This window comes from Siniperca chuatsi, linkage group LG8, assembly GCF_020085105.1.
Source record: "Siniperca chuatsi isolate FFG_IHB_CAS linkage group LG8, ASM2008510v1, whole genome shotgun sequence".
Lineage (NCBI taxonomy): Eukaryota > Metazoa > Chordata > Actinopteri > Centrarchiformes > Sinipercidae > Siniperca > Siniperca chuatsi.
The window spans coordinates 9306353-9322533 of NC_058049.1; the positions used below are offsets into that span (position 1 = coordinate 9306353).

Below are 16181 nucleotides of genomic sequence, written 5' to 3' on the forward strand. Positions count from 1 at the left end.
AGCTACTACAAACAACACTGAGACTTAGAGAGTGAGGCAGCTGGGGTCATTCCAGCACACGTGCATTGTTTCGCTTGAGTGGACATATTAGGAATTGTCTCTGCTGAATTTTTGTCAAGAGCTGTCACCGACGCTGACAGGCGAGACTTGCCCTTGGCTTTGCTGCTGTTTAGACAGGTGTTTTTGCAAAGAAAACAACTGCAGCCCGTTTCCAGCTTAGACGCTCACAACACTGACGTCTCTCTAAAGACGGAAGGAAAGAATATCACGGTGCGGATAATGCCTGGGAAGGGTGAGGCTTTTGACAGATTGGCAAAAGTCAAGGGCGATTTGCGTCCAAATGAATTTGTCTACCTGTTTCCTCAGTAGCTCCATGTGAATCATTTTGTGTGTTAGTTGGTTTTGGTGTTTGCTCACTCTCCATTTGGGTACACATACCAGCAAAGTTGCTGAAGTAAACAGACAAACTGTACGATGTATTGGTTCATATTTAGTTAACTGCTGTGACACATTAAATTTGCTCACTACTTTGTAGTCTCTGAATAAGTTTTGGTCCACTGTGAAACCAAAACACTTCTTCCCTCTGAAGGTCTTTGCCTCTTCTCTGAGCTTTCAGCCTGTATTTACTTGAATTCAGTGGGCACAGGTCCTGCTTTTTTGTATTTCTCTTTCCTCTTCCTCCCCGTCTGTGTTTCTCATTGCTGAAACTCTGTGATGACAGTCTCAAAAAACCTCACATGACAAGCTGGTAAGAGGGCCATAGTTGTGGGTTGTGCTTTTTTTTGTGTGTGGGCAGAACGGGGCCAACACCCTCATGATTACCCACTCACCCTCTTCCGTTTTCCACCTGTGCAGAGTGCCAGACCCACAGCGTTGAGGGAGTAGGCAGGACTGAGTCAACCCCTCTGATGAGCTCCAGTCCCCCTAGTCCCCACACTGGCTCCTATTCTCTGTTACAGCACACTGGGCCAGCCAGCAGCAAGAGGAGTGACAGGCAAGGCAAGGCAAGGCAGAGCCTGCGCTGGGCCAGAGCTGGCATCCAGTTATTCAGAGCCCCGAGGTGAGCCAGCAGTGCTTAGTTCCCAGGGTACTTCAGAGGATTGCTCTCCTCTGTTGTCTGTTGGTGTCCACAAGTGTGTGTGTGAGGATGTGTGTTGGTATAGATTGTGATCTGAGAACTGTGTCTCGTTCTCAGCTTGCGTAGGCAGACGGGACTGTCCTGGTAGGTGCCGTGTGTCTGCTCCAGCTGAAAGGCACATGATTTATTTTAGGGGCAAAGGATGTGGGCATTCAGAGGGGTCATATTTATAGTCCGTTGGTCTGGTGAGAAGACCTGCCAGTAAAAGCACAGATTCTGAAAAAGCGGCACGGGGACAGAAAACTGAAAGTCTTTCTCTCTTTAGAGGCCATGGATGAATGCTATTTTCAGTGGGCTGTAATGAATAGCACTTAAAACTGAATAGCTCTTGTATCAGATTTTAGATGCGGGGGGAGGGGAGCAATGAGACAGCAATAACAAGGCAAGAGCCTCTTTACAGGACATGTGATATTCATTTAATCAAACAAAAAACACAAAAATCAGGTGCCGTTGGTTAGAAATTACAATCTTCCATCAAAAAATGCTGATCTTGCAATACCAGTTTGATTACCCTTGATACCCAGTTAAAGGAATAGACCAGGCTTGGAAGGTGGCTCTGTCAAAGTTTGTAGCTTGCTAAATTTACAACAGCTACAATCGATTCTACTGGTGACCCAAAGTCAAGGCAAAAAAAAAAAAGAAAGAAAAAAGTCAAAACATTGAAACGTCCATAGAAACATTTGCTCAGTATGTTCCAAACAGCTGTTGCTCCGACTGTCAATAAATATACGCTAGCTTCAGAGCTATGAGTAAAAGTAGTGTATTTAGGTTTGTTGTGTAAAAGTGTTTGGAAGAGCTGAAATGATCAGAGTCGATTGACAGTGCAGTTATTTGATTATCGATTAATTGTAATGATTCGAGAAAAAAGGAAGATTCTGATCAAATGTGAGTATTTTCTGCTTTTTTTTGTCATGGTTGAAAGTAAACGGAATATCTGTGTTTTGAACAAATGGTCGGATAAAACAAAGAATTCGAAGATGCCAACTTTCAAATTTTCACTTTTTTATTTACTATAATATTAAGTTTCTATGGACGTTTTGGCACTTTTTCTAATTGTACCTGCTGCATCTTTACTACATATGCTGTCCTCTGAAGGAGCCAACTTTTCAGAGCTGCTTTCAAGCCTGCAGGTGTTGAGTATTTGATACTCAAATGACAGATTTGTGGTGGGGTATTCTATGTGTCACAATTGATATGACCCTCCCTCTTTGCCTGCAGTGCATCTGCCTTAACCTACTGTACCTACAATAGTCATGCAGTTTGCATTTTGTGTTTTAAACAGAGCTCCTACTGGAAAGATAATCTTAATGTTTTGTAATCTGTAATACACTGTTATTTTCTAATTTTGTGGCTTGTGTGTGTTATGTGAAATGTGAGAGATATAACCAAATTTTAAAACTTCTACAATCTGAGCTCAATCTTACTGAGATACCACGGCACTGGCAGTCATGCTACGTTGTGTACACATCATAATGAAAGGTCACAGGCCGTCTCACTCCTAACAAGCAGATGATGAATGAACTTGGTCTTTTCAGAGCTGATAATTGAGACCTCTTCTGTCTCGCAGGCCTGTATAGATCATGTGTTTGATAAAGGATCTGCTCTGTCACAATGACACAATGATATCATCATGTAAAAATGACAGTAATGGTCCAACACTTGAGCACTTACCCTCTTCTCCACCACCTGAAGTCAGGCTGTGCCATCTTTCAACAAAGAGACGGTTACTGGGTGGGACCAGAGTTGGGTGTCACTACTTACCGCATCTGTTGGAGGATAAATAAACATAAAAGAGCTAATAACACAGTGAAAATATAAGCAGTGAGTTAGATTACAAGGTCATTACTCAACTCTGCTCCTCTCTGTCTCTCTTGCTTTGTGATTCCTTCCTCTTTGTTCCCCAAAATACTTTGGATACAAAACCTGATACGAGAGCCATTCAGTTTTTTAAGTGCTTTTCATTACAGCCCACTGAAAATAGCATTTATCCAAAGATGACACTGCAAGGCTTTTCAAAAGACTACTTAAGAGATGCTGCAGCACACTTTGAGACACTGAAAAGTGTGAATATAGATATACATGTTCCACTGTGGCATTTCTTGAGGTGGGAAGGTATGGCTCTCGGATTAAGTAAGTGCCTCTGTGGAGAGAAATGGTCATAGCCAAAGTGAATTGAGCATTATTGCTAATTACAGAGGACATATCCCTTCTGGATTTGTGGAAGTATGCTAATTCCATGTTGATCTGTACCTCAAATTATGTCCCATTTAACGTGCGACAGAGTGGAACTTTCACTCCATATTTGACTGGAAAATTCATTCAGTGTGGAGCCTCAAAAATGAGTCAGGCCTCTGTGGAGAAACAATAGTGTGTGGAGATGGCATGTTACGCAGTAAGTCCGTGTTTATTGACATCCATGAGTGACTGCTTCAGGTGTTCGTTTCTCTCCAGGGATGACTGCTGAAAAAAAAGAAATTCTATTGAAATGTGTTGAAAATATGTGGTCTCTCTATCCTGTCTGTCGAAAGAACAAAAGGCGCTGGAATATGAATTGTTCCACCAGGTGTCTGTAGAAATGATGTGTACAGAGAGTACATATCATCAGTGAACCTCCACAATGTCAACTTTTCAGGAATCAAGAATGACGGCTTTTATTTTTAGCTTGACGCCAATGCATTTCTCATGTTATCTAAAGGGATTAGAAAGTGTTTAAACGGGCCGAGAGGTTGGACAGTATTCTCAGCTCTAAAAACAATAAATGAAATGCTACATTTATCTGAAGTGAACATTAAATTCACCAAACGTTGAAGGTGATGAGACTTTGGCTCAGTATTTGATGGATGAAGCAAATATTTTTAGGAACAAAATAAATACAAATCTTTTTGACAGTTATTAAGTATAACTTGGCCAAGAGATGTGGCAGACTGGACACTGGACACTGTAGGACCAATCAGCTTATGGACTTAGAAGAAATAAAATAAAGACAGTATGTGCTCCTTTTGGTCAGTGTCACTGAACATGTCGGAGAAGTTGTCAAACAGGTGAGAGAAGGTAAAAAATTCTGACATGTTAGTCTCTCTGTTGGGACATTGTGAGGCGTCCCAGATGCTGCGTCGGTTGTGAGTTCCATTGTGACACACTTAATGAGATAAAACGAGCAATTGTGGCACCCAATGCTCATTTTTTCCCCAACGCCCCACGTCTGTTGGACAAGGACATTATCGTGCTGATATCTAGTAGTTTGATCTCGGCACAAGATGGCATTGAGACTGAAAATGCACTGAAAATGCACTGAAAAGACGCAGGGGGCTACGTTGGTGGTCGTGGTGTTGCCTCAGGTACCTGTCAGACAATTAATTACAATACAGGAAATCCAGCTTATAAGATGGCAAAACATTGCACAGTGGTTTGTAATACTCTGAGACAGGATATGTCTTATCTTTTGTCACATCGTTCGTGAGGGAAACAGTAGAAATACAATTTTCACGCCACAAAGTTAGCTACCAGGATTGTGTCTTGCATGTATTTGACTGGCCAACAAACTGCTCGCTACTTGAGACAGATTCGTTTTTTTTGCCGACGACCCTGCGTTTATTTTACCGTAGTCTTATGCGTTGGCACCCCCACTACCTCAATGGAGTGGTCCCATTCAAACGAAGAGGGGGCTGCGTTTTTTCATGCGGCGCTAATGTCAGTCTGAACTGCATCTCTTCAGAGCTGCATCCCGGCAGCTGGTAGGAATTCCATATCTTGCTGAAGGGCACCTCAGCAGGGTGGATTTTGGCTGTCAAGGGGAATTGAGCCCAGGCCCTCTGGCTGAAGGACCGTGACACCAATCACAACACCACCCTGCTGGTCCAGCCAACAACAATATATAGTCAAATGTGGGACTGGCACGATACAGAGCAGCACCGAAATGTTTAAATCAAGGGATTTTTCTTGAAATGTTTGAAAGAAATGTGCTGAGACAGTGCTTGGGTCATTTCTTGGTGGTAACAGACAATGTTCTCTCACTGGATTGCCAGTAACAAAAATTGTATGATGGAAAAAGTAGCTGCCTCATATTGAGAAGCACGAAAGCATTGATATAATATGAGGTGACGTTAGAATTCCTTTCTCTGTCCAACACAATGTGAGCAGTGTGGAAAACCTGGATGGTGTGATTTTTTTCAGAGTATCCATCACAGCGTCACAAACCCTGCAGGTCTCACTTATAGTACGCAGCACTGTTAATCAAAACCAGCCTGTTCTGGGTGCTCAAAGGTCATCAGCCAAGGAGAGGAAATTATTGATGGAAATAAAGGTGCTGGACTGTCCCAAAGGTTCACCCTTACAAACATGCTAGATGTGGAGTTTCTAGACAGGCTGTGTTATGAACAAGGCAGAGTTGTTCACATCTGATTTAAGGGCTGCTTTTGTCATGACTTACGCCAAAGATGGGCTCATGCTTTTATTGGCTGTTTAGTCTGTTTCCATTTCTTGACCTGCATTGAAAGTCCACTAAAAGTTAATAAGTCTTTAATGTTTTCTTACTTTGAAAATTGCCTATGGACAGAGTGGAGCCTGTGATTTACTGACTTCAACTGCTTGAGCTGCACATCAAGAACATTTTTTTTCTGTCCCGTATTATAACATATGAAATCACTTAAAAGTAGCTACTAATTCACAGCAGTCTGTCAAACCATTTTAATCGAGACATGGAGTCATTACAGAATGTGATGACATTGCGTGTGTGCGAGGTATGGCAGGCCGCCATAATTTGGAAGGAGAAGTGCCGCAGAGAAAAGTGTCACACAAGAACAAAGGGACCCATGAGGGTCAAGTTCCCATGTGCAGGCTGTTGTGTGAAGTGTCTGGTGATTGCCAGGCTGTTCTGAGGACGCTGCTGGACAGGGAGGTGAGAGGCAGGTTAATTACTATACTGAGAGGGAAGGGTGAGGTGCTTTACATAGCCCTTTGTGGCCTGCGGTCTTGGGTTTCCAGCACAGAGAGGTTTGAGCTAAGGGTGCTGGTGAAGATGGCGCTGCACAGGCCAAGTCCATCCTAAAGTCGCCACGTCGATCACTGATGACAAGAGCTGCGAGTCCCATGTGAAAAACATTCTCAGTCATACTGTTACATCATGCGTGTGCGAATCTAGATACTCACATTAGTTCAGTGCAGATAGCCTGATAATCAGACTGAATTGCCATTGCAGTTTGAGGATGGTCCTAATTCATATCAGTAGTGACTGACATATCTGTCCCGTCAACGTCATTTTCAATCGACGGTTAACTTAACATTTGTCATGTCGGTTGAAGGAACATGATTGATTTAAGAGTTGTTATTTCCGTAAGTCAACTTAAAACAACTTGTATCACTTGTCAACATTTTCGTGGCAATGGCAGTCACCATTTTTCTGGCTTGGGCACAAGAAGATTTTTTTTAATCCCGCCTACAAAGCTGTGATTGGCGTGGTTGTTTTTCAAACCAGGGAAACATCCATAAGTGAGCACCTATTTGAATCACTTAAATAAAATTTTAGGTGTGATTCAGAGGTCTGGAGGTCAGGCTACAATACAAAGGGAGTCTTTTCAAATTGACAATAAAGGATCCTTGACTGGTGTCCACATGGTCTGTGTTACAGTTGTGGAACTTGTGGTTCAGTATATATAGCCTTTTTTCAAATGTGAATCAGTAATTTTAATGATGTTAATTTATTTTTTACAGGAAATGACAAAAAGTCATGTGTATGCTGCATAGTTGAGATGTGTGGAACATGACCAGGTTGTTAAATAGTAATTTTATTTAAGTTGTGAGAGAATTGTTGTTATATATAAAATGTTGTTTGGATCTAATGTTTTTAGTTTTACTGAGTAAAGTTAGGTTTTTAAATAATCAATAAGAAAGTTACTAACTATACTCATCTTCTTGGGCTTCAGTGGAAAGTGGACCATGTGGACACTATGATCTTATTAAAGGCAGAATAGGTAATACAAACAAATCCAGGATTGAATCTTTAAGATCAAAATAAGTAGTTAATCAGGTTAAAAACAACATAATCATAATACAAAAGAGGCAGTCTTCCTCATTGTTGAAATTAAAATGCTGTTTTTGGCCATTTGGGGGGAAGTGGAAACTAACTAGACACTAAACTCAACATTGACATGTCATCACCTTTTAAGTTAATGTGACTTGTTAGCAAACAGTTGCTTATTAGCACATCCAGCAGTTACGGAGCAACATTAGCATTTATTTGGAGTTGTGTAAGTTCAATATTCAGTGTTTGGTCTCCACTACAACCCTTGAGGAAATACAGAATCTGGCTCTTTAGCTACTAAATACTCCACTATGTTCACCAGCTAGTCGCTAACTGCGTCTGTCTACTGTTTGGTGCTGAGCAGGTCATGTACGGTGATTTTTTTGTTGAAAACAGCTGCTATGAGAGCAGTGACAGTGACCCAAAACAGTAAAGTTGGGGCTATAAAATCAAATCAATGAGCTGAAACTCACTATAAATCCTTGTAAAGCTGAGGGAAACTGCAGAAATGGGTGATAATTCTCTGTGGGTTCACCACTACAAGCGACCCCTTTCACATGAAACTAGTCCTGTGATCCATTGCCAATATAAAATATTGATTATAGCAGCTTTAATGTAACCTTTCAAGAGTAGATTACTGTTCCATTAATATGTTGTGGAATACTACACAACAAAGGACAAAGACCTAGTGGAACAAGCAAGTCCTTAACCATCTGTATGGCCACTACCACAGTAGGTGATTCAAAATAAGCTCCACCACATGGGATCACAGTTGATAGGAAACTCGTGTGTAAATGTATATTGGCAGTGACTTCACAAGCATAAGTCTACTCTGACTAAGTAAGGAGCACCTGCCCATTCTGCACTAAGGAGCCATGGCAGCACTCCTTCCCTTTCAATTTTTCAGTTTTTGCTCCACTTGCACAAATTGTCATTTTCCTCACCAGCTCTGTGTCTCACTCACTCATGTGCACACATGGAAATATCATTAATACAATCCAAATGGTTTCTTTTGGATATTTACTTTATTCCTGATTTTTGCCCCAGGCCTCATGAATCCCTTCATTATTTTTCCAGTGGACGGCCAAAGGGGAGGAAACACTTGATTTACAGTCCCAGAAAACAGCTCCAGACTGTCTCTACAGGTAGATTAACAAAAGCATAAATGCTGATATTTACTTTTTTTCTATTGGTTCCATTAAAGCTTTGTATGTCCTGAGACCACTATGTTATGTCTCGGTTTATTTTCTTGCCCCTGAACACAGTGCAGTGTTTTTTGGAGTTCATTAAGTAAATGAACAGGTGTTTCCCCCCTTAAGTCTTCATACACAGCTAATGAGCCAACTTAAGTGTGTTTAAATTATTAGGCAATTAGGGACGGGAAATGTAGAAAACGCTGAACACAGGAAGACATTAGGCATGTGTACACGCACGGCTAACTCGTACAATGTGGAGTTTTCATGTGTGATTCAGGAGAAAATCAGCAAACTGTTTTGTGTGTTTTCAATACTAAATGCATCATTAGTGATTATACACTTATGAAAAATGACAAAGTTGAAAATTATGTTTGTTCGGCTCAAAATTGGCCGCAGCCTCATTCCTGTTAATTAAACACTTTATTAATGTAGAGCTAATGAATAGAAATAAGCTGGTGGGGGCTCACTGGGAGGGTTTTGGTAATTTGTAGGGCAAAAGTTGAGGAAAAATAAATACTTAACTTAATTTTAGTTTTGTCTTTAGGTTAAATACTGCTATTTGTCAATGGAGTTTGGAGCCACAGAGGATTATTGTTGCAATGATTTAAAACTTGTTATATATACATAAATATAAATATAAATAAATGTAATTTATTATGTATATAATTATTCTATTGGTAATATTAGATATGAGGTTCTGTTTGAGAGTAACCTAATTTTAGTTTAGTTGGAGACCAAACTGTTCAATATTACATAAATTAACAAGACATAAAGTAAATAATCACATGAATAAATACACACAGAAATTTGTAAAGTAAATTGAAATAAGCCGATACTTTTTTAGCCAGGCTAGCGGTGTGTGATGACCTAAAACCTGGGAAACAAATGACTAATGACATTTCCATCAGCTGTACTTTGTGTTTATTACTAATTAGCAAGTGTTAGCATGCTAACATGCTAAAGTAAGATGGTGAGCATGGTAAACATTGTACCTGCTAAACATCAGCTGGTTAGCATTGACATTGTGAGCATGTTAACATGCTAACATTAGCATTTAGCTCAATACAGCCCCATGACACTAGCATGTCTATTTCACATTAACAAAATTTATTGCACCTCATTTGTCATTTTTCCATGACATGTTTTTATTTCAACTCCATTTTATCCCAACGATCGTTTTATTTCACAATGCCACTTTCTATCATCACTGTCAGTCGAATCAGACAGGTCAGAGCCAGTTATGTGATTGGTTGTCCACTCATTTAGATGAAAGTAAGAGCCAATCATATAACTGGCTCTGCCCTGTTAGTCTTGATGGACAGGTGAAATAAAAACATACTTTTTAAAATGGACATTTGAACTTGGAATTCTGAAAAAGGACCTGAAGCATTTCATCTGCTGTCCTAATTATTTATTTAATATTAAACATTTTTAGTTTCCATAGGTTTCTACTCACTACCTGTGTTTGTTTGTTTGACAAAATAACATTACTTTCTCCCTCACAAATAATACCTGAAACCCTGTGTAACCTAAAATTTTGCCCTTAAAATGTTCCACTTAGTTCAACCTGTAACATGAGACATTTTCCGTGAAGTACTTCGTTAAGCTGATTTAGTTCAAAGAAACACAAACAAAACATTTTACACTGACAGCGGACCGCTGGTTGGCACTTCATCAGCTTGCTGTGTCTCAATAATTCACCACAGCCACAGTTGGTGTATGAAAAAGAGAAACTATGTTGCGCTCTGGGAGGAAAAACCTGATCTGACTCCTAACAAGGTGGAAGTGTGAATATGACAAAGCCTTCCCATCTGACACCCAACCCAACAAACAGCCATCTGTCATCATTATAAGTGTTGCCTGATGTGCTGCACTTAAGAGGCACCTTGAATCTTTTATACTCCACTGCCAATTAAGCTGGGCCAATTATCTTCTGAATTACTGAGTCAAATTCAGAAACCCAATCACTTATTCATAAACAGACCCATAGCTGTGTTTCATGGTCAAAGGTGGCTTTGATGAAGAAGCTGCAGAGTACCATCCAAAATGTCTTCACTGTGTTACTAATTCATATATTTTGATGAGCTAATCTTGTCTTTGTGTCAGCTCACTGCCAACGTCTTCCCCTTTACTGACGCCAACTCTTTGGTTATTCATATTCCTGGCCTCGGACAATAGGAACCTCTTCAAACTCAATAACAGATAATCCTCTAACCGCAAAAGTCACCTGTCTCAGGTGTATCGAGGGAGAATGTCAGCTGAAACATTATCGCCACGATGGACCCTGCGAAAAATATTTTCTTCCTTTTTGTTCGTTTGACAGGACTTACCACCACTTACAGGCTTTCTGACAGGTCCAGGAGTTATATTTTCCACCATTATGTTCAGGGGGTGTGGAAATTAAATCATGGAACAGGGGATTTGATAACATGTAATATTCATTTTAACAGGAGTCATTAGTATCTGTGGTATCCTGTGACTAATCCCAAAACTGGCACAAACAAGCGGGGCGGAGGGGAGTTGTAAGAGGAGTTTTCTCTGTCCATCTCATCGTCTGCCTTCCTTCACCCGAACAAATTCACAAGAGAGCCGTCTGAAAGAAATGAATCCCCAGTGGGAGGAATGTGAATGAAATCCAGTAAAATAAGTTCACTATGGTCTGCAACAAATTTCAATTTCATGGATTTAGAAATGTAAAAAAAACCCCTCTTTTTTAGAGCTTTTGTTTGCTCTGAGCACTGATTTACCGTCACTGTAAACTCTGTAGTGGCCATTGCCGTTGAATTTCCACCATGACGGTGAAACTGTTTTCCACCATGTAAGGCACTGCAACCTCTACTACTGCTCCTTGACATGCACTACAACTGCAAGTGATGATAATAATAATAATCTTGATTTATACAACTTTATTTTACATCACAAAGTGTTCCATAAAACATAAAATCATGAGCAAAATTAAAAAGAAAAGGGTGAGGCAATAATCACAGAAGAGGCATCAAAAATGATTTACAGTCATTCATTATGTTACAGCAGACTAATATAATAAGTCTGTTAAGTAATTTGAAAAATGATACAGATTAAAAAAACCTCTTTTGCCAACAGCTGGAACAAATGCATGATTAGTGTTAGGAAAATGTGGAGCAAGAACAAATAATGGTACAAACAAATATCAACCAGCGATGTTTGATGTGCAGCTAGGGCGAAACTGAACTCACTAAGAAAAATATCAGTGCAATTGTGCAAAGTAAAATATTTAAATAGCGGGAGCTAAAACATATTATATATATATATACATAGTGCATTATTGGCTTTTTTGGACGTACTTTTTGAGCCTTTAATGCCTCCATTAGAGATCAGACAGTTGAGAACTGATAGGAAATGAAGGGAATCGAACCAGTGATCAGCATCTTAAACCCCTTGGCCACCAGGATGCACCCCCATTATTTAGCGTTCCTGTTTTTTCCCTCTTTCTGCATGTATTTCAGTGATTTGAGGAAAACAGCAAAGTGAACTAATAGTTCAAACAACAAGTGAGAAATCTACAGCAGAAAACAAAGGAACGGAACTATATGAGCAATTAAAACTATTTTATATATGCATGAAACAGTAAAAAGTCATTTATTTCCTGCTGCATTTCTATTACTACAAAAGTAGACTGGATATTGTTCAGTGACTAGTTATGACTATTATTTTTGCTGACATGAAATCTTAACCTCAACATACTTTTTTTTCTTGCGGGTAGCACAATATCTGGAAAACTGTATGCCTTTTTCTCACAGGGTGTATTTACAGTTGCAGCAGCATCTTGTGACTCCACCAAACACCGCAGAGTTTACGGCCTGCACTGTCAGCCGATCCAACACCAGCAACCCACCAGCTGTGAAAAGTGTTACCCGTCCAGGTCCGGCTGTGCTGCTGCTGATGACTGACAGCAGGTTTAATATTTGATGAGGGACTTGGGATGAACCAATGGTTGGTCTCTCAGAGTGTGTGATGCAGGGAACACCCAAACCTCCGCTATTGTTACCCCCCCTCTGTCCTGCCCTGCTATTCATAGAGCAGAGGATAGGGTTCTGCACTCCCGCTCTGAGAGTTTCACCGAAGAGAGAAACACAATGAAGTCAGAGTAACAAAGGTTGCTGTGCCCTTCTCATCACTATCATGTGAGCTCCTCCATAACGGGATTGCAAAGTGATGGACAGTTTAAATGGAGGAGAGGGCTCGGCTAAGTTTTCTGCAGATATTACACTCCTCATACAGCTGCAATTCACATTAATCTAATGCACACACACCTTACACTTAGACCCGTTAAAGGGTCTTTGAGATTTTAAGAAGTCTTTGTTTTTAAATAACGTTTTTATCTCTGTGTGCTAAGAATCAAACATCACTATTGTCTGGCACTGCAGACATCAAAATATAGTATAAAATACAGAGTTAAGGTTAGGGTTATGTGCAGACCAGTTGGTGGATTTTAACCAGCTCTTAGTTGGGAAAAAAACTCCCCAAATCAATTAAAAGCTGTTAAATAAAGTCACCAGTAATGTATAGTACAAGACTCTACACAGTGGTTACACAGGTTTTTGCTATACAAACAATCCTTCCAACAGTCAAGTTAAACCCATGAAAACTAGGTCACAAAGAGGGGCGTGCATGGCTTTTCTGAGCTATCTTGTCTTCTGCTCTAAACACCAAAATCACGTCAGAAGCAGTTAACCAAAACAAGCATACCTCAAGAAACTGAGACACCCCAAGGTCTTATAATCTTTCTATCTGGACAGCTTGAAACAAATCTCGCGTCAGTGTGAACTATACAAACGTAGATGACACAATCACATCAACATGAAAAAATTGGGGGGAAATGCCCCACCCCCAGGTGATTTTGTCCTCTTGTTTTGTATTGCAAGTGTCCAAAGTTGAGGTAAAAATAAAAAAAGTTTTCACTGAGCAAACATGCAGTTTAGTCCAGCAGCTTACAGTCTACATGAACTGTAGGCTACAGAAAACAACTGAGTCTTTCATAAATGTCTTAACTTTCTACAGTAAATTTTAATTTTTCCTCTGATTTTACTGTCATACTAATTTTCTATAAGTAGATATTTTAATATAAACATTAAGTTTGTACAGATTGTGTACTTTAAGGTCGATGTAACATCCTGGTGAAATAACAGACTGAAGCTTAATAAAACTACATTTAGAACAAAACTGTTACAACAATCTGTTACTGCAGCTTTAATTCTTTTGTTCATTTGTTTTTTGACATGTGTCTTGTCTTCAACTCAGCTAATTCCAGATTTGTTCCACCAGCTTCACAGTGTTATCTCAACCCCCTTTAACCACCACCCACCTCGGGGACCCCCGACCTCTGACACGGTGCTAACAATATCACCATCACTCCCTGCCGCTACAGGTATAACTCACAGCTCAATGTAACAAGTTCACGCTCTTCTTTAAAAGGTTGTTGAAAGGCAATTTGGGAAAAGTGGGAAATTGACAACTGAGATAGAAGGAAATTAGGCAAGTTTAGGAGAAAATAGGTAAGTTACAAGATTTATTTGAAAGACTTATTTGAAATAAATTCTGCATAATTTCAACATGAAAACTTCTTTGAACTACATTTTTGGGAATTTGAGTATCTAGAAAGTAACAATAAAACAAGGCAAATGCAGACATCTTCCATGTACTGTATGGCAGAGTTATAGTTTCAGGTGATCTGTACTGAATGCAAACATATAAATTTAAGATAAAGTTAATGAACCACAGTTGAGTTGATTCCACACGACTGAGCCAGTGTTTCATTTTTCTAGATTTCATGGACAAATGGGCTTTGAAAAGAAAAAATATTTAAAATCAGTTTAATTGTAAATACAGGAAGTGGTTAGAAACAGCAGGATGTCACAGCACAAACAAAATGCTGGCTGGAAATTGGGCAATGGTGCAAAAGAAAATTTATAAAATGACAGTATACAGCTTTGTTTTTCATTATTTTATTGTTCAAATGTAAAACTGACAAACATGAAAACATGTACATAGTATTTCTAATGTATTGGTGGTTTATTTCAATGTTCTTACAGAGACATGTAGCATTTTGTGGAGGAGTGACATTATAGGAGAGAGTGATGATAAAGTCTTTCTCCGAGTTAAAGCTGAGCTAATGTGTAGTGATGGTGATGTACTTGAGCTCAAAGGCTGAGATGAAATGTACAGTATCATATATCCTGCAGGTGTCTCTCTGTGGCTCAGCGTGAATCTGTGGGATTTACTGCTGGACTTAGAGGTGCACTCTCTTCATACCACCTCTGGCAGCGTGCCTGAAGGAATCAACAGCTCCAGCTTTTTTTTCTTTATAAATGACTGTCAGGCCCATGAGGGAATTTTGGCAGGTTAGAAGGAAACACTGAAACTGATCCTCCTCTTTTTGCCTTTTTTTTTGCTCAGCTCTTAATCCATAAACCATCCCTGAACAGGCCCATCTGGCATCTGGTAGCCTCCTCACCGACTCCCTCTCCCCTATTTTAGGGTCCATTTTTCTTCATTTCCTCATCCCTGTATTCTTCCCACCTGTTTCATTGTCAATCCAACACAGCGGCTAAATAATGAGTTAGTTTATCTACAGTTAACACACACCACACATAGATTTTTCAATGATTTATTGACTGATGTAAAATATAAGGCCAATCTACAATTTCTTCTTGAATCCCCAATTTGTGATACTGTGTTGAAGGGCTTTCTACTAACAAAAAGAAAAACAAACAGCCAAAACTGGAGATTATGAAGTAGGTGAGAACTGCAATTGTTATATGGCATCCTAAATATGACATAACTATCATTTAAACTTTACCCGACAAACGTCATAAATAAAGTGAATACAATTGATCGACACTGTGCGGGATTCTTCTGGTTTCTTCAGTGAGGATTTTTTTTAATTTAATGCACGTATCAGTTAGAACATTGCTGGCACACTGTCATAATTATAATCTTTAACAATAAAAAGGAAAACAATTACAGCCAACACTGGGGTGAAAGGTGAGTTTACGGCAGCTGCATGCACGTGATAACTGACAAGCTCCCCACACAGCACGTCTTTAGGTGCCACTTATTTTCCTCATGAGGTTTTATTTTTCCTCTTCTTCTCCCAGGAAACAGTCCTGCTGCTTTCTCCTCAGCACCCTCGCAAAGCCACAACACAGACAGCGGCGGCCATATCGGGCCCCAGCTGCCGACATGTCTGCTCAGCAGCGTATTTATTTAAACCTGCCCCTGGCCCTGGCAGTCCTGCGCAGGCCTTGCCGGGGGCCTCCCCGGCTTGTTTGAGAATCCATTCACACCTGCGCATTAAATTACTGACACTAATGTTACTAGTAATGCTTGGACCGGCTCCCATTTTTGAACCCATAAACCTTCAGGAGCTGGGAAATATTGGACATGTTGGTGAGAAAAAAAGGTGACGGATTCAGACATGATACAAGGGGTGTTTTGTTAGATAAGCACAAGCCGGTCTGTCCCGTGTTTTTATATTCTAGCTTCACAAATGTTTGTGTCTGGCTGTGTTTTTGTCACTTTGGTGTGACTGAATAATATCATATGATGTCATACATGCATGGGTGTTGGCAGTTGGGTTAATATGTATATTTTCATTGTCAGTGGGTGAGGGTGATGTGGATATGAGGCTTTTGGATTAGGCTCTTTAAAGCGCAGCGCTCTGACAGTAAAACAGAACACTGACACTGTCGCCTGAGGGTGGGGGTGGGTGACACATTGTTTGACTGTTACCTGGTTGCTAAGGGCTCAATGTGGCTTTTGAACTTGAGAGGTGTGGAGGCATGAACAC

The 16181-nt window shown here is 40.0% G+C and overlaps 1 long non-coding RNA gene across 1 annotated transcript; it reads left to right on the forward strand.

Moving 5' to 3' along the window:
• The first annotated feature begins 8230 nt into the window (after positions 1-8230).
• LOC122880679 lies at positions 8231-15177 on the forward strand. The gene is made up of 3 exons (XR_006379005.1): positions 8231-8302; positions 12133-13760; positions 14575-15177. It is a non-coding gene; the product is annotated as an uncharacterized LOC122880679 (long non-coding RNA).
• Positions 15178-16181: the final 1004 nt, after the last annotated feature.